The sequence below is a fragment of the Dunckerocampus dactyliophorus genome, chromosome 9 (assembly GCF_027744805.1).
Source record: "Dunckerocampus dactyliophorus isolate RoL2022-P2 chromosome 9, RoL_Ddac_1.1, whole genome shotgun sequence".
NCBI lineage: Eukaryota > Metazoa > Chordata > Actinopteri > Syngnathiformes > Syngnathidae > Dunckerocampus > Dunckerocampus dactyliophorus.
In genome coordinates, this window is record NC_072827.1 from 21,709,380 (window position 1) to 21,733,515 (window position 24,136).

At 39.1% G+C, this 24,136-nt stretch overlaps 1 protein-coding gene across 3 annotated transcripts in view; it reads right to left on the minus strand.

Moving 5' to 3' along the window:
- klf12b (Kruppel-like factor 12b) overlaps positions 1–24,136 on the minus strand; it is a 137,713-nt gene that overhangs the window by 45,421 nt on the left and 68,156 nt on the right. For all 3 annotated transcript variants that reach the window (XM_054786881.1, XM_054786883.1, XM_054786882.1), the window contains one exon: positions 21,474–24,135. The gene's annotated coding sequence lies outside the window, so the exon portion shown is untranslated. The remainder of the gene's footprint in view (positions 1–21,473; position 24,136) is intronic.

Here is a 24,136-nt window from a genome sequence, read left to right on the forward strand (position 1 = left end):
ACGATGACATAAGCAGACTGATTCTTCATAGAAATGACCTTTCGGCCTCAAATTTGATGTTGACAAAAGCGGTCGACCATGTATGTTGACATCGGATTAAGCGGGCACTTTTTAGTGATAAGACCACGATGAACCGGGACTTAATGAGTTGGTTGGCTTACACGGATTGTCAACATAAACAGGTTCCACTGTAATATGCATTTATTGATTCAAGGAAGAAGAAAGGAGTGTGGCGTCTGTTTATTTGTACAGTATATAGAGATACAGTGGAACCTTGTTTACAATCATTCATTCATTCCAGAAGGTCTGACTGTAACCGAAACGCATGCTAACCGAAGCAATTTTGCCATAAGAAATAATGTAAATCCAATTACTCCGGTCCAGAAAGCCAAAAAATGTAACACAACACGCTTTTATAGCTTTACAATTATAGTTTTACACTGCAGAAAACAATTAAAAATGCATATATGTACAGCGTTCCCTCGTTTATCGCGGGCCATAGGTTCTCAAAATAGCCCGCAATAAGTGAAATCCGTGAAGTAGCCAACTTTATTTGTTTACAATTCTTTAAGGCTGTAAAACCCCTTACAATACACTTTATACAATTTTCACAGAAAGGCATTAACAGTTTCTCACATTTTAAACACTCTCAAAGTTCAAGCTTTGTTTGAAATGTATCAATTTGATCAGTCTACTAGGTTGGACACAGACCGTGCTGTTTTCGTATCCTTGTTAAAACATATTGCTCCTGCCGTCGTCCTCCTCCTCATCCTACTCCTTGAACCAAAGATTCATTTAGCCGGTTAGCTTCTTCTTCTTCTATTGTTTATTGGCGGTTAGCAAGCAGCTCATGCAGTTAGCTAGTGACTGCACAAAGGAGATTGATTGACAATGGTCTACAGCCTTCCTTTCATGCATTCTCAGTGACAATTACACGCCCACACATTTTTGCACCTTTACATATATATGAAGTCTTCCTCACATACAGAGATACCTGTACATATGCACACTCACAGTACATACGTACTTCCCCACATTACTCACTGAGTTAACCAGGGTGTTATTATGTTGTTGGTTTTATTACAGCGACGGTGATATCAGCAGTATGACTATATATATGTATGTGTGTGTGTGTGTGTGTGTATATATATATATATATATATATATATATATATATATATACAGTATATATATGTTTTTTGTTTTTTTTTTTACAATGATGTGCATTACAGTACTTTTCATTCTGTTCACTATCATGGATAATCATTTCATTACTACAATTATGTGTGACTGTTTCAATGCGGTATTATCATTGTGATCACTATCATAGTTTATCATTTCATGACTGCTATTATGTGTGACTGTTTCAATGCAGTATTGTCATTGTGATCACTATCATAGTTCATCATTTCATGACTGCTATTATGTGTGATTGTCATTGACAGCTTTGTCATTGTGGTTGTTGATATTGTTTTGTCCTTATGTCCTTGTTCGTCTTTATAGTTGTCACAGACATTTATTTGCTGATGTCGTTCTGTATGTTTCTGTTGTTCTGTCATTATTGTTGTTGTTGCTGCTGTTGTCCTTGTCTCTTGTCTCTCTTTTTTTGTTTTTGTCCCCCCCCCCGTTTCCTTTTCTCTTCTTCTCTGTCCCCTCCTGCTCCGGTCCGGTCGCTCCAAATGTGCTTTATAACAAGCATCAAGGTCGAATAAATTTTGTATGACAGGGGAAGTGTATATCACACTTCTCCCTGGCAGAGTAAATCTGTTGAGCACTTGACGGCATTTAGATCTACAATTCTATCTGCTTTAAAGGCTGGACAGGACAGGGGTTAAAAAAAAAAAAAAAAGACAATGGTCTACAGCCAATCAGGATGCAGGGACTGTGGTAAAGTTAGATACATATTCACATCAATCAATAACTCCCAAGTGAATGGTTCTAACACAGCAAACCATGACAACACAGACAAACAGCTACAACCCAGTTTTTATCAAAACGAGCCATCTTCTGTGCAGTCTGACTTATATTGATCTCTATGAGAAGCCGGCAGCGAGACCGGAGAGCAGGGACCGTCTACAAATGTCTTCTTCTTCTTCTGTATTATGGCGGTCGACATCAATGTTGCAAGAGTTTTGCTAAGGAACGCAAAACAGTTTTGCGAGTCCTCGCAAAAGTTTTTTTTTTTTTTAAACCATCTTTTTTTTTCTTCTCCATGTCCCTTCCGGGTCTCTGTAAGTAGGTGAGCAGCACTACTGAATTCAAGAAATAACTCATGGCAAAACAGGCAGGTGGTGGTGGTTGATGTCGCTGACACATTGTGTCTTTGGGAAGTCAGTTCTACCTATAGCCAGTGGTTAATGGTTGTATTTAATCTGATCTATTTGAGCAGAGGCCACCATTAATGGAAATATGGTCATTTTGGTTTGTCCAAACAAGTACCCAGTACTTGAAGTAGGTGAAAGTTCTGTATAGGGTCTTTCATTTACTACGTGCTGTATAATTATTTTAAAAAACTTTCAACAAAAACCTCCACTATGCAGTTTCTGTTAACATTCTGTTGTTGCTGATGAAAAGCCCTTAGCGCTACAAAAGCCTGTTGTTGTACGATAAGCTAGAAAACTGCAGAGAGAGGTATCTGGCAATCCATTTAGAATTAATAATAACACAGAAAGCATTCTTCTTAATGAAAACGTATAATTTGCTTGAGGAAGCTGAGGGGTAATCTCAACAATGCAAGACGACAGGCTTTAATGGCCACTCTCACCACGATGTCACATTGTTCTTGACTGTTAGAAAATGATGTTGGGAAACTATTAAAAACATCTGTAATTACACTGGGCAAATTGTTGATGTTTTTTCCCCTCCTCCTTATGGTGTTATTTGATACGCTCAGCACAATGACGAGATGAATTAGGACTAATAAATAGGTCTCATGATTCCGTCTTTAATTGGAGGATCATTATATCTCTTCCATAGAGATGCCCACAGCTAAACCCCTTTCCTTTCAAAAAAAGGGGACACACACACACAAAAAAACCCAGCGTTAATGAATACTCCTGTGACTTAGCGCCATGTCTTACAAAAGGGGAGGCACATAATGTGTTTTTTATCTTTCACATAGTTTCCTGTAATTGTTGGATTGAGGTGCAAGATCAATGCTGGCTTCCCCCTTTCGAAATAATTAAAACAGAGGTTGATTTTAGGTTACGCTGAGTATAATGTGACAGAATATTTGATCAATGCCATACTTCAATGGGCTTACAGCAACAATAAGTAATAGTTTGACCTTAAAATAAGAACTTGATGGTACGCCTATTTGGAATAAACATAACCACATCTCTTATTTTGCTCATTGAACTACTTTTAGCATTTAGTATTGGTGGAAGTGCCAGGACATACAGTGGTGTAAAAAAGTGTTTGCTCCCTTCCTGATGCTGAGGGGCTGAAAAAGTGAGGACTGCTGTGAGACCATCATTCCTGTGGTGCCAGGAACAGTGGTGTCTATTACATAGTAAGATAATAATGAATTCCATCCATCTTCTATGCCATTTATCCTCACTAGGGTCACGGGGTATGCTAGAGCCTAACCCAGCTGACTTTGGGCGAGGTACACCCTGGACCAGTCGTCAACCAATGGCAGGGCACATATAGACTCACATTCATACCTATGGACAATTTAGAGTCTCCAATTAACCTAACACGCATGTTTTTGGAATATGGGAGGAAACCGGAGTACCCGGAGAAAACCCAAGCACGCACGGGGAGAACATGCAAACTCCACACAGAGATGCCCAAGCGGAGATTCGAGCCCAGGTCTTCCCAATCTCCTGCCTGTGTTGCCAACATGCTAACCACTTGGTCACCGTGCGGCCCATTATAATGAATTCATTCAAGATAATGACAGCAGACACACAATAAAGGCGGACTAAGCAGAGGAAATGTAATGCACTCCGAGGAAGTACCATTTGCTGTCATCAGTGCGGCTGATGGTCATTAGCACTCTCTCTCTCTCTCAGGCCTCTCTCCTTGCAAATGGCAGACGGGTGAGCAACCTTCAAGTGGTTGGTGGCCTTGGAACACTTAAAGCTAAAGCTAACAGGTCATAAGTGAAGACGTGAGCGACTTAAGGAACGTGGAAAAAAGGTCAACATAGACAAATGTGAAATATAAGTCGTATTGTTTTTTTTGCTGCAATGTCAGCGAGGTTTAAGGTTTGACCTCCATGCTAATGGAGGAGTCCCCCCTCCCCTCCTTCTTTATCTACAACTGACCAACGTGATCACTCTGGCACGGCTTGGAAACTAAAAAGTGCTGAAATGGTCTAAATGATGAGCATAAGGATCTGCGGGGGGTTTTGCATATCACACATCCTCTATGGCTTTAAGAGAGAGTGAAAAAAAAAAGGTGAAAGAGGTCAGCTCAATATGCATATAATTTGGCGTTACATTCCAAGTTTGGGTTTTAAGCTGGCTGATGAAAGGCGGCTATGAATAAATGTAATCTTTTTCTCCTCGCATTTTGGGTCGTTTGCGGAAAGGACCGGGCCGAAAAGTCTTTGTTCAGCACGTCGGATGGCTGTTAGGGTTCCTTAATGCCGTTCGGTGCGAATCATTGTCCTCCTGACACTCCCTCAATGTTTAAGCAATGTCAAGCAGTTCACATGGAGCTTTGCAAGCACAAAACAAAACTAGATTGGCCCTCGGTAGGGCAGAGACCGAGCTAAAGTGGAGCATCTATCAGTTAACCGGCATTCTGATGACAGCGTGGACGCGGTTGAGACAAAATGGAGTGCACTACTGGCTGCAACCAGCGGAGGCACGGTTGATTAAGTTTCAAATAGTTTGCTGTCTAAAGAAATACAGGATGCAAACATGGAGCCAGCTAAGGCCCACATCCATGCAGTGTAGGGGTGGGAATTTTTTACATATTGTCCGATACCAGTGGCAAATCGGTACTTTGAATACAAGTTTTTGGAGGATCTACTGTAAATTTTGTGGCATATTTTGCTCCACAATATCAGTTTCTAAACTGTATGAGTTTCCATTGTAGCTGTAGCATCATTTTGTTGTTGTTCTTTAGACAGTAAACTGGAATTCAAGATTTTTGAGCTACCTGCTAAAAAATGTGATTAAAACAATACCCAGTGATAATATCATCAGAAAAGTTTAGGCCAACCACACCGGCGAGGAACTTATTTGTCGAGCGAGGCAAAAAACACGACGAATGGAGGGCAGCCAGTCAAAGGAGCGAGAACGCCATTCATCTGCTAACCTGTTCAAGGTGCGCCTGCCTGGTTGATGTCCTCCTCCTTTGGTGGGGAAACATATGTCCACAGCAGCTGTGCCACCGTCAATAGGCAGTGATTGTACGCTCGCTAACCGCATTCCCGGGAGCCAGGCCAAGTTTGAGCCGAGTGAGCTGTCCCATTTTTGTTTTTTTCCCCTCATCCCTAGTCCATGTGATCCTTTCCTACATTTCACCTGACAAAATGAATCTCAGCGGAATTAGTGGCCATTCACTTTGGCCACAAACTGCATCCAAGCTTGCTTTCTGTAACACACCAGCTGTTGAGAAAAAAAAAAAACATGGGCTGGAGGTCCAGTTCTTCCACACCAAACTTGTCCAAACATACACCAATTGATCGGTAGATAAACAATTAAGGTTCAAGGGGCCTAGCCCTTCACCTGGCTGATTAACTGATAGGTGTTTCTTTTCATTTGTATCTATACACTGTACATAAAGACATATTACAGTCAAAGTGCTATTTTTTTGACCCGAGCTCTGTATAGTAATTCTGTACTGCATACTGACACTTAGTCAAATTACATTTCATTGGTGGCATTTTGAATGCACAGAGATATGCCCACTGTTGTGCCATTCATCCACGACCATCACAGTACATAATAACCAGCCCAAACCGGTTCGTGGAAGCTGAAAACATGCCAGTTCTTGCATGGCCAGCACTCATTGGACATGTCACCCATTGAGCATGCTTGGGATGCTTTGGATTGGCGCTGGTTCCTGTCAATATCCAACAACTTCTCACAGCCATTGCAGAGGAGTAGACCAACATCCCACAGGCCACAGTGAAAATCCTGAACAAAAACCTCCTCTGCGAAGGAGTTATGGTTCACTGCATGACTCAAATGGTAGTCACAGATACTGAATGGTTTTCTGACCCCCTAGAAACTCTCCAATATAGTAAAACTCCACATTTGTAGTGGCCTTTTATTGTGGCCAGCCTAAGGTGCACTGTGCAATAATCGTGCTGTCTAATCAGCATTTTGATATGCTACACCTGTGAGGTGAATGGATTATCTCGGCAAAGGAGAAACGCTCACTAACACAGATTTAGACAAATTTGTAAACAATTGAGCGAAATAGGCCTTTTGTGTATGTAGAAAAAGGTTTAGATCTTTGAGTTCAGCTCATGAGAGATGGGAGAAATAAGTGTTGCGTTTAGATTTTTCTTGCGTGAATATGTAATATATTTATTTTGCAGCTTTCTATCACAGCTTATATTTTTACCTTTTTTCCCCGTGTTTTCCAGTGATAACATATAAAATAAAATAGAGAATTAATAAAATATACTGATATAATTATTATATAGTTAAATAATTATTTACAATATAATATTATAATCCAAGTCGACAGTCATAAATTTTATGAATGCATATATTTTTTAAATATATCTCCTTAAATATTTATTAATTGCAAACATATTTAATTATAAATAATAAAAATAATAATAATAATAATAATAATAATTATTATTATTATTATTATTATTATTATAATTATAATATAAATAATAATAATAATGAGTATGAGTATTATCGTTATTATCAATTCATTTAAATATGGGCTTCTCACAACTCCAGGTCAAAGTTGTTGACTTACAGATGCCAGATCATTATTAGTATTACTTTAGATTTACAACATTAGTCAATCAACAATTCCAAGTCTTTAAGGCTTTAAGTGTGGGTTGCACAATGGATTGTTTTTCCATATAAAAGTCCACTGTGGAGAAAAAGCCAAGTAACAGTCATATTTTCCAAACATGACACTGTTCACAATGAAGTCCAGCACCTGCGATTGTTGTTCTTCACTCACACAGGAAAAGCCGGGCCTGTATCGACCACCACAAACAAGACCATAAAAAAAGAAAAAATAAAAATAAAAAGATTCAGAGACAGCTTGCGGAATTCTCATTTCTGTGTCGAGGGCCACAAAAACAAACAATGGACATCTGCAATGCTTCTCTTTTTGTCCTATGGCCGACCTCCATCCCTCTGCGAGGAGGAGTGAGGTCAACAGAAGAGCTCCCGAAATAAACTGAAAAAAAACAACACAATCGACGCCCTATAACAGTCTTTCCCTCATTGTTTAATTTCTAGCAGCTATCTTAGATATCTCAGCGACAGGTCTTATCTTTGACCTTCAGCTTGTTGCTTTGTCGTCAACCCCCCTCCTCCTCCACCTCCTTCCCTGCTACACCTAGCTCCCCCCCATGCAAGCAAGCGGCGACCTTCAGAGGGGTGCCATTACTCCCTGACCCATTTGACGATCCCCTCATGTGGAATGTGCATATGCCCAATGGCTGCCTGGCTGCCTGGCTGGGCGCAGTATGGGGTGAGGTGAAGTACTTGCAGAAATATGACTTGACACGCTTTATCAAAATGGGGGAAAAGATGAAGACGAAACAGCTGCCGGTGCTGTCGTAAGCAATCTGGCCGTGATTGAATAAAAGTGTCAGGGAAAAAAGGGCCGCTTGATGGTCTTTTGTTCTCGCCACCCCCCCACTCCCTCCAGCTTGATGTTAGTTTGAGCTGTCAGGAGGGAATCACAGCTGGGTGATTTATCAATACTTCAAGTGACCTTGCAGCCGCACAGCGAGTGCGTTTGTGTGGATTAAAGAGACACAAAGTGGGATATTTTCAACGCACCTGGCACACATAGACAAAGACTTGGCCGGGCTTGGAACAAAAAAAACAACTCTTAAGAGTGGATTGTTCTTGCCAGTACGATAAGGCTTAGTTTTTTATTTATTCTCCACATCAGAGTGCTCAAAGCAACGTCGGTAAATGTTTGAGGGGGGGAAAAAAAAGTCTTTCAACTACACTGCTTTTGAACACCTTAGCTCAAGTGGCCAAACGTCCAATATTATCTGGAAACACTCACTTTTTGAGACATTCATACATATTAGAAAGGGATCATACCCAGGACAAATGTTTTTGTTAAAAAATATACATATTATAGTTGGAAATGGCAAAGGGCTGTAAAGAATAAAAAATACTTACATAATTATTATTTACCACCCAGATTTGTATAAAAATATTTTAAACCATTTAAATATTCCCTACCAATTTTATGTAACTGTATTTTTAATGAAATACCTTCTTAAATATCTATTTACTGTATACATTTTTAATTATATATGTGTAATCAATAATTTTCATTAAATTGTTACTTTTTTTGCAGCTCTCCATCCAGCTTATATTTTTACTCCTGATTATGAGTATAACGTGTTGGACATGGTTGGACTTCAGGCCTGGTCTTCCTTGTTTCCACTATGATTCCCAGTTTGGGTCTCTTCTTTTGTAGTTTCATTTCTTCTTTTGCTCTGTAGGTATCGCCTTTACTTTCTGTTCACAACGCTTCAGCCCACTTGTGTTTGTGTTGCAATTAGCGTGTTATTATTACGCCAACACCGACAAAAAGCAAGCATGGGAGGCTGTCACACTTCCAGGGAACACCGTATTAGGAAGATGCACAACAGAGGAGGTGAAAGAAATGGTTTGACTTCAAATCCGACGCCCAAGAAAACAGCGCCTTAAATGCCTTTTTATTTCAAACGTGTGTCCTAAAGGCAGGAATTTCCATGTGTGTGAGATCCAAATGCATCCTAGTATTAGACTGCAATAATGGCTTGATTTATTCACACATGAAGTCCCGCAGAGCCAACCTGCAGTAGAAACCGAACCCTCCTGCAGCAGTAACTCCACGCATACTCGGTCCCGTGCCCCTCCATGCCTGATCTCAGAAGCTGTGTTGGACAATTAGGCGAGGACAGCTGACACGCTCAACAAGATTGCCTCAACACTTGTAACCAAGATATTAAAAAATAAAAGACATGCATTTAGTTTTGCTGTCTCACTTAGTTTAAGAAATCAGACTGTTAGATTCACATGAAATTTATTACATTTATTTTAAAATTAAAGGTGCTCTGTAAATTACCAAAACATAAAATTAACAAATTAGCAAACATAAAATATCACAGCAAAATGAATGCCACAATATTCATAAGAACTTCGTATTCGTATGCAGGACTTTTCTTTAATTTGTTCTTCCTGATTTATTTATTTATTTTTGCATGTTTGTCACACTTAAATGTTTCAGATCATCAAAAACTTGAAATATTAGTCAATGACAACACAACGGAATCCAAAATGTGGTTTTAAAATAAACTGCTTATTATTAAGGGAGAAAAATTAAGGGCCGGCCAACCAAAATGACCCCAAGAGCGCAGCGACGACTCATCCAAGAGGTCACAAAAGACCCCACAACAACAACTAAACAACTGAAGGGCCTCACTTGCCTCAGTCAGTGTTCATGACTCCACCATAAGAAAGACACTGGGCAAAAACAGCCTGCATGGCTGAGTTCCAAGACAAAAACCACTGCTGAACAAAAAGAACATTAAGGCTTGTCTCAATTTTGCCAGAAATCATCTTGATGATCCCCAAGACCCCAAGACAAAAACGTTACTTTTTGGAAGGTGTGTATCCCATTTCATCTGACATAAAAGTAACGCCGCATTTCAGAAAAGGAGCATCATACCAACAAAATAAAAATAAATTAAAAAATATGGTGGTGGTAGTGTGATGGTTTGGGGCAGTTTTGCTGCTTCAGGGCCTGGAAGACTTGATGTGATAAATGGAACCATGAATTTTGCTGCCTACCAAAAAATCCTGAAGGAGAATGTCCAGCCATCTGTTGGTGACCTCAAGCGGACAATGATCCAAAACACACCAGCAAGTCCACCTCTGAATGGCTGAAGAAAAACAAAGTGGCCTAGTCAAAGTCCTGACCTAAATCCTATTGAGATGCTGTAGCATGACCTTAAAAAGGCAGTTCATCCTCAAAACCCCTGCAATGTGGCTAAATTACATCAATTCTGCAAAGATGAAAGGGCCAGAATTCCCCCACAGCGCTTGAAGAGACTCATTTCAAGTTATCGCAAAAGCTTGGCCGCCATCAACGAAAACGCCTTTGAACTTAGCAAACTAATTGTCCCTAAGTCATTGAGCATTTGCCTTACGATTTTATAACAGAGTATATCTGTATTACATGTATGATAGCATGTCTTCCAAAGCATTTTGACAAATGTCATTAATGACTGTTGAACAGTGGCAGCAGGATTGACAGGGTGAAGAGTGGCACTTGCAGATGGCCAAACAAAACAATGAAAAAGGCAAATACTGTCTTTTCTATTCATAATTTCTTGTTAGGGTCTCTTGTAACTTTTTGCATCATTTACAGCTCATTCAACAGTTAAAAAAAAATCACCTTAAATCAAAAAGTGGCTAGGCTATGAGTACTTTTGACCTTACAGTAAAGTTGCTGTCTACCTTGTTTAGGTACTGCATGGTTGGGAGCTACTGTAACTTTCGAATGTGCATCCCACCTTCTTCCTGCTCCAACGTTGCAAGCCAGAGCCCACTTAACACACACGCATTACAGTAGACGGCCCTACAACGTAAATAATCCGTTCCGAGAACATTTACGTTATAAGGTTTATACGTTATACAAAGCGTAAAATACATGTAAATAGCCTAATCCGTTCCAAGATCTTCTCAAACTCACCCCTTTGGCCCTTCGAAATATTCAAAGTCCACCAAATATGGTGGGAAAATATAAGAAAATGTTAGAATAAACATAGTAGAGTAACATTCCAATATAAAATAAGGTAATAAATAAGATTCCTGTAAATGAATAAAACTGAAAAACAAAAACAATCAACTAGTTTAAGGGCGACTACGATGAGGAAGGGAGGTTGAAGGGAGAAGCCTGTCTTTCACACAAACTCACGTGCGCGCTGCATAAGTCAGCCAATGAGATGAGAGCGTGGGCGGTGCCCCGATAATCGGCCAATGAGAGCGTGAAGCGTCAGAAAGTGTGCTCTGTTAGTCATGGGAAATGTTTCCCTCTCTCTGTCGCGCGAGCTATTCAAATCGAATTTCTGAACTTGCGCAGACGTGACGCTTTACGTTATATGGAATTGCTTACGTAATACGATGCAAAAACTTTACATAAATTCTTTACGTTCAGTGGAATTTACATAAAAGGAGGTTTACGTTATGCGAGGTACAACTGTACTTTGTTGTCAGTAGTTTATGCAGTCTTTGGGCAGTCTCATAGGTCAATCATTATGGTCGTGATGTCACTCGCATTGTTACTGAAGATGCACATTTGACAGTTTAGCTGCATTTTTTCTACAGTAAAATTCCCTGCATTTCATTTTAAAAATTGAAGTTTGATTTGACAAATATATAATTTTTACTGCAAGCATCTTGGGAAAAAAAAAAGATCACAAATACTGTATATTACAAGTCATAAAACGTATTCCGAACAGACGCCTGGTCACTTCTTCAGTTGAGTACATAAACAAATATGGTATTATTTCTGTCTATTATTATATTATTGTTATGATATCAAATGTTCACAATTAAATAAGGTAACAATGCAAATGATGTATTATTTTTGCTATTTTCCCAAACATAAAAATAGATTTTTGTGAATAAAAGTGTTTTGATTATTTGTCCAAACAGTACAGTCATGGAGAAAATGATGAGACCACCCTTGTGTCTTCAGTTTATTGATCCATTTTAATGCCTGGTACAACTAAAGGCATATTTGTTTGGACAAATATAATGATGATAACAAATATAGCTCATAAGAGTTCTAGCAACTTCCATGGTTTTCTTGGTAATAACCAAAATCACTTAAGTTCTTACATGAATAGCTATAGCTCTGTACTGCCAAAAAAAATTAACTCTTATGAGCTATTTTTGTTGTCATTGTTCTATTTGTCCAAATAAAGGTACACTTAGTTGTATCAGGCATTAAAATGAACAAGAAACTGAAAAACAAGGGCTTTCTAATAATTTTTTCCATGACTGTATATTATAAAAAAAAACAAAAACGTTAGATTGATTTAGTGAAAAAGTTAGAAATCAAGTAAGACTTAACATTTATACTCTGCTGCTTTAGAATTGTGGTCTTAAATAAATACACATTAATAATGAATAATATATGCTCCTGGATGTTTGACTTTTCTTCCAGATCAATAAAGCAGCTTTATAAACTAATTAAAATAACTTTATACATTACAGTGACTTACTGAGCCCAAATACGCACCCCAAAACCAATAAGGTCCCCCGATTTATGCGGCCCAGGCCATGCAGGCCTATCACCTCAACGACTTCTTTGAGATGCACCTTCATCAGCAGGCCATCTAGTGCTTGTATTTGTGATTGAGCAGATGTTTTACTGCAGACTGGCGCAGTCATTGCTGCCGTAGACCCATCTGTGGGATGGCTTTTTATGCAAATACGCAAAAGCACCTGCATAAATAAAGTTCCAATTAATACCTTTTGTGCAAACCTCTGCAGTCTTTTGTTTGCGCTGCACTCTTAATTGCGTACGAGCTGGTAGAATACCCAAATCGATGTTAAGTTTGGTTCGCAGTTGCAGTAGTTGAGCAACAACTAAGCCTTCTTTGGCAATATTTTTTAAAGACTACATTACACAATGTGTATAAAGACAGACATATGCAGCACTTTTTACACATCGTCATATTCTGACAAGCCAACACGGCTAACTATTGACGTATCTTTAATTAAGAATGAGCTGTAAACAATTTCAATCAGGGGTAAGATTCATGTAAAAGACGCAGCGGGCAGCGTTTTTTTGGGTTACAAGGGAAATAAAAGCAAATCTGCTGCTACCGGTTGATTGGGAACTACTGAAGAGTAAAGTTTCTTCCCCGAGAACATTAAGGCAGCTTTATAGATCCCTTTGTTGTGAGGGTGCCAATGGAAGCTCATTAATTTCCCCAGGCTTTTTAATGGGCCAGCCTTGAACATGTGGCAAGAGTCGTCATGCCGGGACCCTTATGTGTTACACCTCTGCAGTTTGAGAGTCGGCTGTGGATTAAAAAAAAAAAACAACAACCTTGTCCCTTTGCAAGCTAATCAAACGCTTAGCAGCACCAATTGATTTATGTGTGATTCTAATTAGGGGCCTTTTAAAATTCCATTTATGTCTGCCATTGCTCCATGCAGTCCACTGTGAATTGCCTTGTCTTTTTTAGTAGCTCTAGACTAAAAGGTATAAATAATCAGTTTCCTGCATGTTTGCCAATACACAAATGATGTCTGGGTTAGTGTACCTTTGCTAAGAGTATTGTGGCATCCTTGGATTTACTCATGTATGTTGTGAATTTCTCTTGGAGGTATCCATCGACCTATCATGTACAAACTTCATTGATATAAACCAATGAAGAACAGCTAATCGTTATCGTCGCCACCTTAAAACCTTTAACTGTACACAAGAGCTTTTAAATAAAATAAATTAAACAAACAAAACAGACAAAAAAACCCTCTGAAAACAAAATGGACTCTGTCTCTCTCAAAAATTGCACTTAGGCTCAGTGCTAGCTGTGAGTTTCGAGAGAGTTGGGAAGTGTGTTTATGTTGGCGTGGATGTAAAGTCCTGCAGTGTTCTTTGCTGCTAATAAAGCGATTAAGTGCATCGGCGACGTGAGTCTCTCCTTCCCCACAACAAGCGGCATTACAGTATTGACCAGTGCACACCAGGAAATAAACGGTGTCATTTCTTACAGGCATTGGCTGGACAGCTATGTAGTGGGGCTTGTTTAACCTTTGCCTTGTGGGCAAGCAGGAAGGAGAGATGATGCTGAGAGATGTGTGTGTGTTCTGAGCTGCTGTCTGGTGGCCGCGTTCAATAAATAAAGTTGGCAGAAGCAACAGGAGAAGTTTCCTTCTTTGCTTCGGAGCTGAATAACACTGACTAGTTAACAGACTAGTAGCGAACGGAAAAGAAGACGGCTTTGTTTGTGTCGAATACAGAAGATGAGGACTTTGATGGATTTGTGGATGAGGATTGATGAAAAATAACGTGAGTACATTCTAAAATACTTCAATTAAGTACAACTGAACTCAGTTTTGCTCCCGCTGCCGCATGCATGCTAGAGTATGTTTTTGTTTTATTGTAGCCTCGCTGGGAGCACGTCCTGTTCCCAGCCTACTTTGCGGTAATGTTTTGGTGCAAACGCTCTTAAAGTTACATGTTTGACCAAGAAATAGCAAGCTCAAAAGAAGACGGCTTTTTTATGTGGAACAATTGACAGTTTGTGTGGATCTTGTGAATGATTGTGACTGAGCTAGGACTCAGTAATTAAAGTCTACACACGACGGCTTCATTGATTGATTGCTTCTACTTGAGTCGGTAATTTGGCCGCTATATGTGGTCAAATATTGACCAAGGGAGACAAAATGGGTGGCCGCTGGCCACGTTGGACAGGTGACTGCTATACACAGGGTCTATAACATGTAAATTTGCTGCGGGGGATTTTTCAGTGGCCGCTATAGGCAGGTGGCCGTTCTGTAAAGGTGGCCGCTAAGACAGGTTTGACTGTATCACAGTCTGGTCTGGAACCAATTAACTGTGATAAAGGAGGCACTACTGTATTAACAGAAAGCAAGTTTAACTGTTCAAATGTCTTCTGCATGCTAACTTCCTTCGCATGAGTAAAAGAAACTGAAAAATATATAATCAAACTAAAATAAGTCAAACTACTCATCCTGTCCTGAGACACATGGAATAGAGAAAGAACAGGAAGGTGTTTGCAGAGTAATACCAGTGTCACCTAGTGGCGTTTTAAAAGGTAGTGCTGGAACTAAAGTAGCCTAACTTGCATCGCTCATACTGTACTGATAAGCCACTCCCTTTTGCAAGGTCACAGTCAGTTCCTATTCTATGGTTATCATCACAATTCGCCATCACTGGTACCCGTCGGTGGTGACAACACAGCAAAAATCCAAAGAAAAAGCAACACCGTGGAGTCAGTCATTTGAGACTTTTGAAGAACACATTTCCAAATTGTACAGCTTCATTAGCTAAACAAGAAAGACGTATGTCACCAACTCTGCTTCCATTAGCCAGGCTTTCTCGGATATGTAATGCTATATTATTCCTTTCGTCAGCTAGCAAACCTTCTCACTAATGAATTTAGCAGGTAGTCCTTCCTTTACACAGCAAATTAAATTACGTCTCCAAGCATTAAAGCTTTGATGCTGTATTTGGGCAGCCGGCGCGCATCCATTTAAGCTAAATTCTATCTAACAAAATTAAAACTAACACAGACACCTATGGAAAGTGTGCTCGTCGGCAGCACTTAAAGGCAACCCCGCTCCCAAACAGTCTGCTGACTAATGTATTTCATCTCTGATCAATGTTAGCCACTGTACAATAAGATTAATCAGCCATATGCAAAGCAAAGATAACCTTGAACAGGACTTTTGTTCAATTCTTTAATATTATGCACATGTCGAGGAAGTACAACGCACACTTGCATCATTCCTATTCTTCACGCTGCCGGTTCGGGCGTTTGAGCTCCCCTCTGCTGCGATTGGGCATCTGTGCACAGCCATCCCGATGCTGAATAGCTACCTGATTATTCTGAATCGAAAGGGAATATTCAAAACAAGGCCGCTAATGCCTTCGTCCAGATGATTCTCCAGAGATCCGGCAGCTGTTGAGCAGACGGACGGATTTTTCTGTACAATTAACAGGCATCATTAAAATCTGGGTTGGAGAAAATAACAAGAGGCAGGATTCGAAATATCATAGGGAAATTCATTTATAACGCTCATAGTCAGTGCCTTCATTCGCTTTTAAAAAGGTCATAAACAAAGATGACGGATTTGTTTATTTATTTTGAGGAAATTTGGTGGTGTTTAATCTGTTCAAAAAAGATGGGACTATAGATCGATCAATAGATAGATATTAATATTTTGTCAAATAAATGAAACAATGAATACAAAATTAAATATTAATATATTTTTTAATGTCCATTTTTATTATTTTCAGTCTTAATATTCATGACCGTGTTGTTGTTGTTTTAGTTGTGCTAAGGGGCCCATTGCACAAAACTGTGCTGGTCTGGAGCAAGCTAACTCCACAGAATAAATCTCCATAGTAACTTATATCAGAACGCATCCCACTTTCCACTATCCCACTTTTGTGCAACCGGATCACGGATAGGTTGAGCCAGGATAACCAAGATATCCCGGCTTAATCCCTTATCCTAGTTTTGTGCAATGTGCTCGTAGGGTTCAGACATTCAGGACAAATGACTGAGCTGAGCTCAACCAACCCAAAATAAGACCGTCTAGACTTAATTGGTTGCACAAAGCCCAAGCCAGGATGAGTGGACATGCATTAATCAAGCCAGGTGAAACCAATCCCGGATGAATGTGCATACAAGGTTTCCTTAAATAGATCCCGCTATCAATCACAGTCACCGATTTACCATGTCAACGAGAGCAGCGTAGCTTACAGGACACAAAACAGCAAATAAAAAAGAAAGGCAACACTGCAACAGTCATAAAACAAAGAGAGAAAGCGTGGCAAAGTATTGCAGAGACGATGTACAATGTACTACTTTGTAAGTAGTGAGTAGTGCACAAATACACACTCACTGCTCTGCTGAAACCATCATAATTAAAATCCAAATAGTTAATTAATGTTATGTATGTTGTTTAACAGGAACAGGAAGGCTAAGGCTTCTGGGTAATGTTGTACACATCCACATTAACCAACAACATTAACATGTCCAAAAACAAAATCCCACTGTGATTATGAATCCGTTTAACTCGTAGGTGAAACTGACTTAACATGTGAGTGACACTGCAAAAGTAACTCCATCAGACTGTATAACTCTGTCTTTTATCTCGTAGATGTGCTTTTGTATTTCTATGGGATGTGTAAATTATGTAATACATGATCTAATGATTGCATCTAAAATCCTTCATCTACAATGATTGAAATGAATGATGGCATATGTTAAAATAACGATAGTGGCTGTAGTTGAATGTGGTAACAATGTGAAGTGGGCAGTTATAGTGACTGCTGATTGAGATAGGGGATGCAATGAAATAGATCCTGGACCTTAGGCTAAAGAGTATATATGTGTGTGTGTGTATATATATATATATATATATATAAATGTGTAAAAAAACATTATACTGCAGAAATATGACCTGTCAATAAAAACCTGAGCAGCAGTATGAAAGAAACCTTTTCCTTCTTTGACTTTTTTTTCTTCCTTCCAGTGTTACCAACTCTTACAATCAACATACAACATAATAATAGTAATATCATATGGATAATAAACTGGAAGTATTTACACAATGCAACATTTATTTCAGTAATGACACTCTTAATACATTTGATAGACTACAGCCTAAATCCTCATCATCATCATCATCACTGACTTGTCATGAATTCAACTAATCACTCAGAGAAACTAAATACCTTTAAGCTTTATATTGTGAGTCCCGCACAACATACACTTTGTGAGTCTTGTCCAGCGTCCTGTTTATTTACAACAACCAGTGTTATAAAGCTACAACAGTTTTAAGACACATACCTGGTCTTTTGGGTTGTTTACTTGAGCATTAATGGCTGGACATGTTTACAATGCAATGTTTCTGGATTTTGCCAATACGGCCAAACTCACAGAGGGCATAATACGGAAGTGGATGCCTAGTTGACAATCCTATTCAATTCTAGTGTCCTTGGGTAAGAGTGTGCCACCTGCTGACGATTAAGGGTCATGGTAGCCTGACAACCAGGCTGCAGGCTATCGATCATCTTTCATTATCTCTTTATTCTCAACCTCACACAAAACAAGCCGTTCATTCAATTAAAGATCTCAATCTTGGAAGAAAACCAGAGTTTATCATTTAATTTTCCATTTCTTATATTGTTTACCTTTTATTTTGTGAATTATGTATACATTTCCTCTTTCTCTATTCCATTCTGGAAATTTACTTGACATTGATGCCATAACTGTTGTATATGTTCACTTTTGTCTAAATAGAAAATGTGAATAAAAAAAAAAATCTCAACTAAAAAAAGCAACAATTTCCGGCCATCAAAAGTCCGGCCATCAAAATAAAAGCATGCCAGTACTACATGCACGTTTAAGCCACACTCAGTCCGCACTTTTCACTCAGGAAAAACTGACTTGCTACTTTGGCTTTGCAGCATGTTTTTAAGAGCAGCTCTTTCTCGTTCGAAAAAGAAAAATTTTCCCCAGATTGACCTGTTGTTCTTCTGTTCGCGCATTCTCCTAGTCCAGCTTAAAAGAACCACTTTTAATTTGTTTTACTTTGTCTTGGTGAGTGGATGCGGTACGACCCATTCGTTTCACCGTAACACGGGGTCAGCAAGCAGCATTTAGCTTTCTGCACCAGTAGCTACACGCTAACCTGCAAAACATGGCATGTACTATGTATGAACTGACTGGCTGTGTAACTAAATGCATTACAACAGGATCTTACCATTGGATGTACAGTGTTCGTCATTGTGTTATACTGTATGTCAGTACCGCTTGTTGTCGCCTGTCACTCACGGTGTTGCGAAATTTGAACCGCGGTGTGGCAAGGGACAACTGTACATTATTCCTATAGGAAAAACTGCCTTCCGGTTGAGATTTTCCAATTGGAAAAACTGCAATCAAATCGACCATAGAGGGTCCACTGGATTAGTTACCTGTAGGGGGCACCTGTGAAGCTAAAACTTTCAGTAACTTTGTCCGAGTACTTAAGATTACAACAAGCAGTCGGAGCAGATGATACAAGAGCACTGACAAGAGTGTGTCAGCGCAGGAATTAGAGGAGATCAGTGGCTCTTTGTTGATCCTGAGAAGCTACCAAACGGCTGCAGATGAATTCCTCTAGGCTGACTTTCACTGGGGGGGGGGGAACAATGAGGACGTTTGTCCATCCAAGGGCACACCTGTAAGGTGCGGACCCTGGGCCGTCTCTCCAAGGCAATTTATTCCTCCGCTGTCAACTTCAAACACGGCACATTCTTGAGGCAGATTAGACCAAAATGATGTTTTATTATTTGAGGTTCCCGTGGGGGGTGGGGGGGGATGAATTGGAACTCAACTTGGCCAGGCCCTTTGTGGTGAAATCCAAGACAGTTGAAATGGCGGCGGCGTGTTTGGAGTCTTTATATGAAAAGGGCAACAGGGAGGATCAGATTAGAACAGCGAGAGTCTTTCAGAGCACCTGAGCTACTATCATCTCTCGTCTTCTTGTCCGTGCCTGTAGAGAGGTTAAATTAAATGGCTGTAATAAATGTTTTGGGTCTGGCCCGATGCGCGATGGCCGGCCATCAAAGGAAAAAAACGCCGTGGAGAAACAGCATGGTGAAAGATCACAAGAAGAAGGGGGAGGACCAATGTCAGCGCATTGCCAACATTAGAAATAGACTTGTTGTTTTCACTTAAACCTCAATTAGAATGGTGCAATTATATTGATGAATGTTACTGTAATTAAATTGTTCCATTTAATTAAGGAATTATAGGGAATTTCTCCCTGGAGAACCAACCAAGCTAGCCTCATCTGCTGTTCTCCCCATCAAACAGGCTGCTCATGTTGCGTGATGCCTAATGAAGTAGCGTCAGAAAAATGTATGCACGCAGTTTTTTCTAGCACGGCCAAACTACATGTTAGCAAGAAAAAAACATATAGACTAAACTATTGAGTCAGACTGACTGCCTCGGATCACTTGAAGATATAGTACGCTGAATAAAGGTATGTTGTTGAAGATAAATGTAGAAATAATAATTTCTAAAACAGACTAATACAGAATTGAATATAAGAAAAATTAACAGTCTAAATTATAGCCATCCTGTAGCTGTGTCATATTTAGAACACGATAAAATGAGTTATTAGTGGAACATATTGACAGTGTTTAATGGACAATGGCGTGAGTCAGGAGCTTAAGTTTTTAAGCAAGGAAGTTAAACTGCAGCTGACCATTGCCCTCTGGTGGTGATGTCAGGCAAAGACAAAAAAACAACAGACAATTAAATTATTGATTTATGTATGTTTGTATGCATGTATTTTTTTCTCAGCAACCAAAAACTCATCAAAACATGTCTTCATTCCTGATAATGAACGGCATAGGGAATATTTTAGGCATTTAATCAACATCAGCTACTGTACAACTCCACTAGTTACCTCCTAAGACTCATCCACTCGTACAGGGGTGTCCAAACTTTTTTGACAGGCCATGTACTGAAAAATCAAAGGATACGGGGGGGGCTACTTTTACATGTCTAAACCAGGGGTCACAAACCTTTTTGAAATCGAAAGCTACTTCTTGGGTACCGATTAATTTGATACACACTGAAATAGCCATTTTGTTCAATTTACTTTTACCATATGCTATTATTAATAATGAATGATATTCATCTATGGGAAGACACTCATGTTAATGATTCCTCACAATAAATAAACGATTTAATAAGAAAAGAACCAGATAAATATCAATATTTACATACATACTTTATTTCTACATTTTCTCAAAGTGCAAGTGTTTTTCAAATTGAATATTTTCAAATGAGCACTTCTAAAACAGTTAGAGGACATCACAATGTCCCATTTTCACTAGACAACACTTTTTTTATACAAATCCTAAATTACTTTGCACCATGTTTGTACAAATAATAAATCATGTAAAACATCGTCGACACTATTCTCACCATTGTTTCCATTCTCTTCTTCATGTACAGTTTTAGCAAAAGGCCTTGTTTTTCTTAATCAACAGGCGCCGGCTGCTTGTTGGGAGTTTTTAACCGGTCACATGGAAAAGCATTGCTTTTTGCACAAAGCTGCCTTTTATTTGCGGGCTCTTTCTGGCCGCAGTGCGCTTCCCCGTGGGTAGGTAGCATGGTAGCTTGTGTGACACGTTGTGAAATATCCCTCCAATTAGATGTTTTCTTTGTTTCTTTCCGCCATCTTTCTGGGGTTCAGACAGTTTCACTTTGCCTGCTAGCTTGTTCCCACCATCTTTGTACGATTTCCACAAACGCTAGTTTTGGTCATGCCCACAATACTGACTATTGAACTATACTAGGTCAGAGTCCATTTAACATTTTTTAAGTGTTTTTTTTTAGGGCTGTCAAAAAATAGCGCGTTAACGGCAGTAACTAATATATATTATTAATTACTTTCATATTTTAGCGTCATTAAAGCACAGGCATCATGGCAAGCCACACAGCTCTCTATTATGACGACAGACGCCGGCACAGTGTAGCTCCACAGAGTCACATCGTGTCTGGCGCTCTTTTATAACTTTATTCTTACCTGAACACATCAACAGCGGTGCAGTCCAACCCCATATATGTATCTCCAACTCCAAACAAGTCTCTAGTCCATTCATTGCAGCAACACTTCCTCATCGTTACGAGACAGATGCGTTCACTGACACTCCGAGCATCACAACAACGTCTTTATTATGCGTGTATGGGCGCTCTAAATCAACAGAAATGCAATGAAAGTCAATAAGTGGGTACTCACTTTGTAACTCTTAATGCAGAAGTACAATTTGATGCATTTAAGTGTGCTCGGAAATCCCATAAAATTCACTCAAAACATGTGACATCAACTCAACGGACGTGGTGTCTTTGAACGCCACTCCTCATTGCTCATAATAACAATTAACAGTCTGATTCAAATATTCTGCTGTTAAAGAAATCAGTATTGGGTAAATACATTTTCAGACATGTGTGCCATTTCTTAACTTGATTTTAAGTTAATTTGGCGCCGTTAATACATACACATGGGAGAATGAACAGAATAAGATTTTCATTGCATAGTATAACTGCTGTTTTACCATGCACATGACATTAAAACTCTCTTGAATCTTGAATCTTGAATCTTGAACATATATATAATCCTGCACATGTATCTGTCTTTCAATAAAATACAGTAAAACTGGGCATATTTCAGGCATGATAATGGTAATGGTAATGGTTGAATTGATTTTGAACATGCATATAAGTTACATTGGAATACATCATATAGTACAATTCACTGTTCTACCTGTCCAAAAGGAGTAGAAAGAAGCAAAGCTTATTTAATCCTACCCTCCCATCCGTTTCACATCAATTGCAATACATTTGTTCACTTCCTGTATTATAAATGTACTCTTTTCTAGTTTCAAATACATAGGAAAATTATAAGGTAATATAAGGTAACAAAGTGTGACATGGTGATTAATCATGATTAATTAATTTGAAAACTGTTATTAATGTGATGAAAACATTTACTTGTTTGACAGCCCTAGTTTTTATATATATTGTCATTTCCAGTTTAGATGGAACAAATTAGATGCCGCTCACCGGTAAGTGGCGCTATTTGAGCTATTTTTAAAACAGGCCGCTGGGTGACTCGTGTGGTCTTTAGGGGCGACCTGTGTTGATGTTGGCGACCCCTGTTCTAAACTAACCCATGTGGATATGCAAAGATGTTTATTTTTATATTTAAAGAAAATCACAACTTTGTGTTAACTGCGACAAAGTGTATTAGTACGGACATTACACATTTTTTATTTAAAAAACATTTTTCTTGTACATTTTTTTCTCTTATGACTTTGTTCTCATAATATTTTGACTTTATTGTAGTAATATTATAACTTTTTCCCCAACCTAATTTTATAAAAATTGCAACTTTTTTTGTTAGTTTCTAATCTTACAACTTTTTTCCTATAATATTTCTACTTTATGCTATTTTCTTCTTAATATTATGACATTACTCTCTTAATATTTCATTTTTATTCTTGTAAAATATTTCTTTTCCATTTTCTTGCTTAATTGTATTTTTAGAACGTGCCAAGGGCCAATAAAAAGCCATGGGCTGCACTTTTGACTACCCTGCACTAGTACAACATGTTCAGTCGGGTCAGTGTTGTGACTTGTTACTTCTTCAATGTATGTGTGTGTGTGTGTGTGTGTGTGTGTGGGTGCATACAAATGAAAAGCCTGACAAGTCAATTGCATTGTGTTAAGCTGAGCTTTAAAGCTGCTGTCACTGTGATCTTAGGTTGAATTAGTCTGTGCTTTTTATTATCGCTGAGGATGTAAAAGAACAAGTAGAAAGCAGCACGTCAGAGTTCCTGCAAGCTGACATAAGAAGAGTAAAAATAAGCATCTAAAGTTGCAGTAAAACAACAATTCAAATCGTCATCACCAAGACGTCAGCAAATCCCACAAGACTTCAGCTCAGTCAGCATCTAAATCATTTCATTTTGTGTGTGTGTGTGTGTGTAGTCCTTCAGTGATACTTGTAGCAAAAAAGAAAAAATGTGATGACAATCATAGAACCAGAAATAGTCGTAAAAGATTGCAATTTTTTGAGTAATATTGCCAAATATTTAAAAAAAAAGGGAATGTGCAAAAATTATTGCAATGTAGTTTCAGTGTCAGTGGGGTTTTTTTTGTTTGTTTTTTTTCAGTGTCAGTGTTAGAACTGACATCATGTGACATCACGTCACCAGGCATTTACTAGATTATCTTCATAAGTGTGTTTTGCTTTTTTTGTTATTATTTTTTAATGAAGGGTACTAGTTATGGAGAATTTGTCCATGTCGCTGAAGGCCTGGTTGATACAATGGTGAATCACGGCCCTGAAACATAGGATACAACAACCACACAACAACCAGTTCCGCCCATGGGCATGGCGGGACCGGGTAGGCACCCATCGCAAATTTGATAGCCTGCTTAAATTTGGAGCAGGTGGGGCATGTTTCGACATAATATTCACGGACGGCCAGTAGCTCTGGGTGCCAGTAAAGTCGACTACTTGAGTCAGTGAGAGTGCGACCTGAACCATGAAGCTCTTCACACAGGCGGAGAAGGATGGAAGATGGTGCAGCCACTTTCTCTCAGTGTAATCGATAAAGCCCTTCCGAGTCCTTGGAGGCTCCGGTCGAAAGCCTCCTCATGATCTCGTAGGGTCCAGCCTTTCCC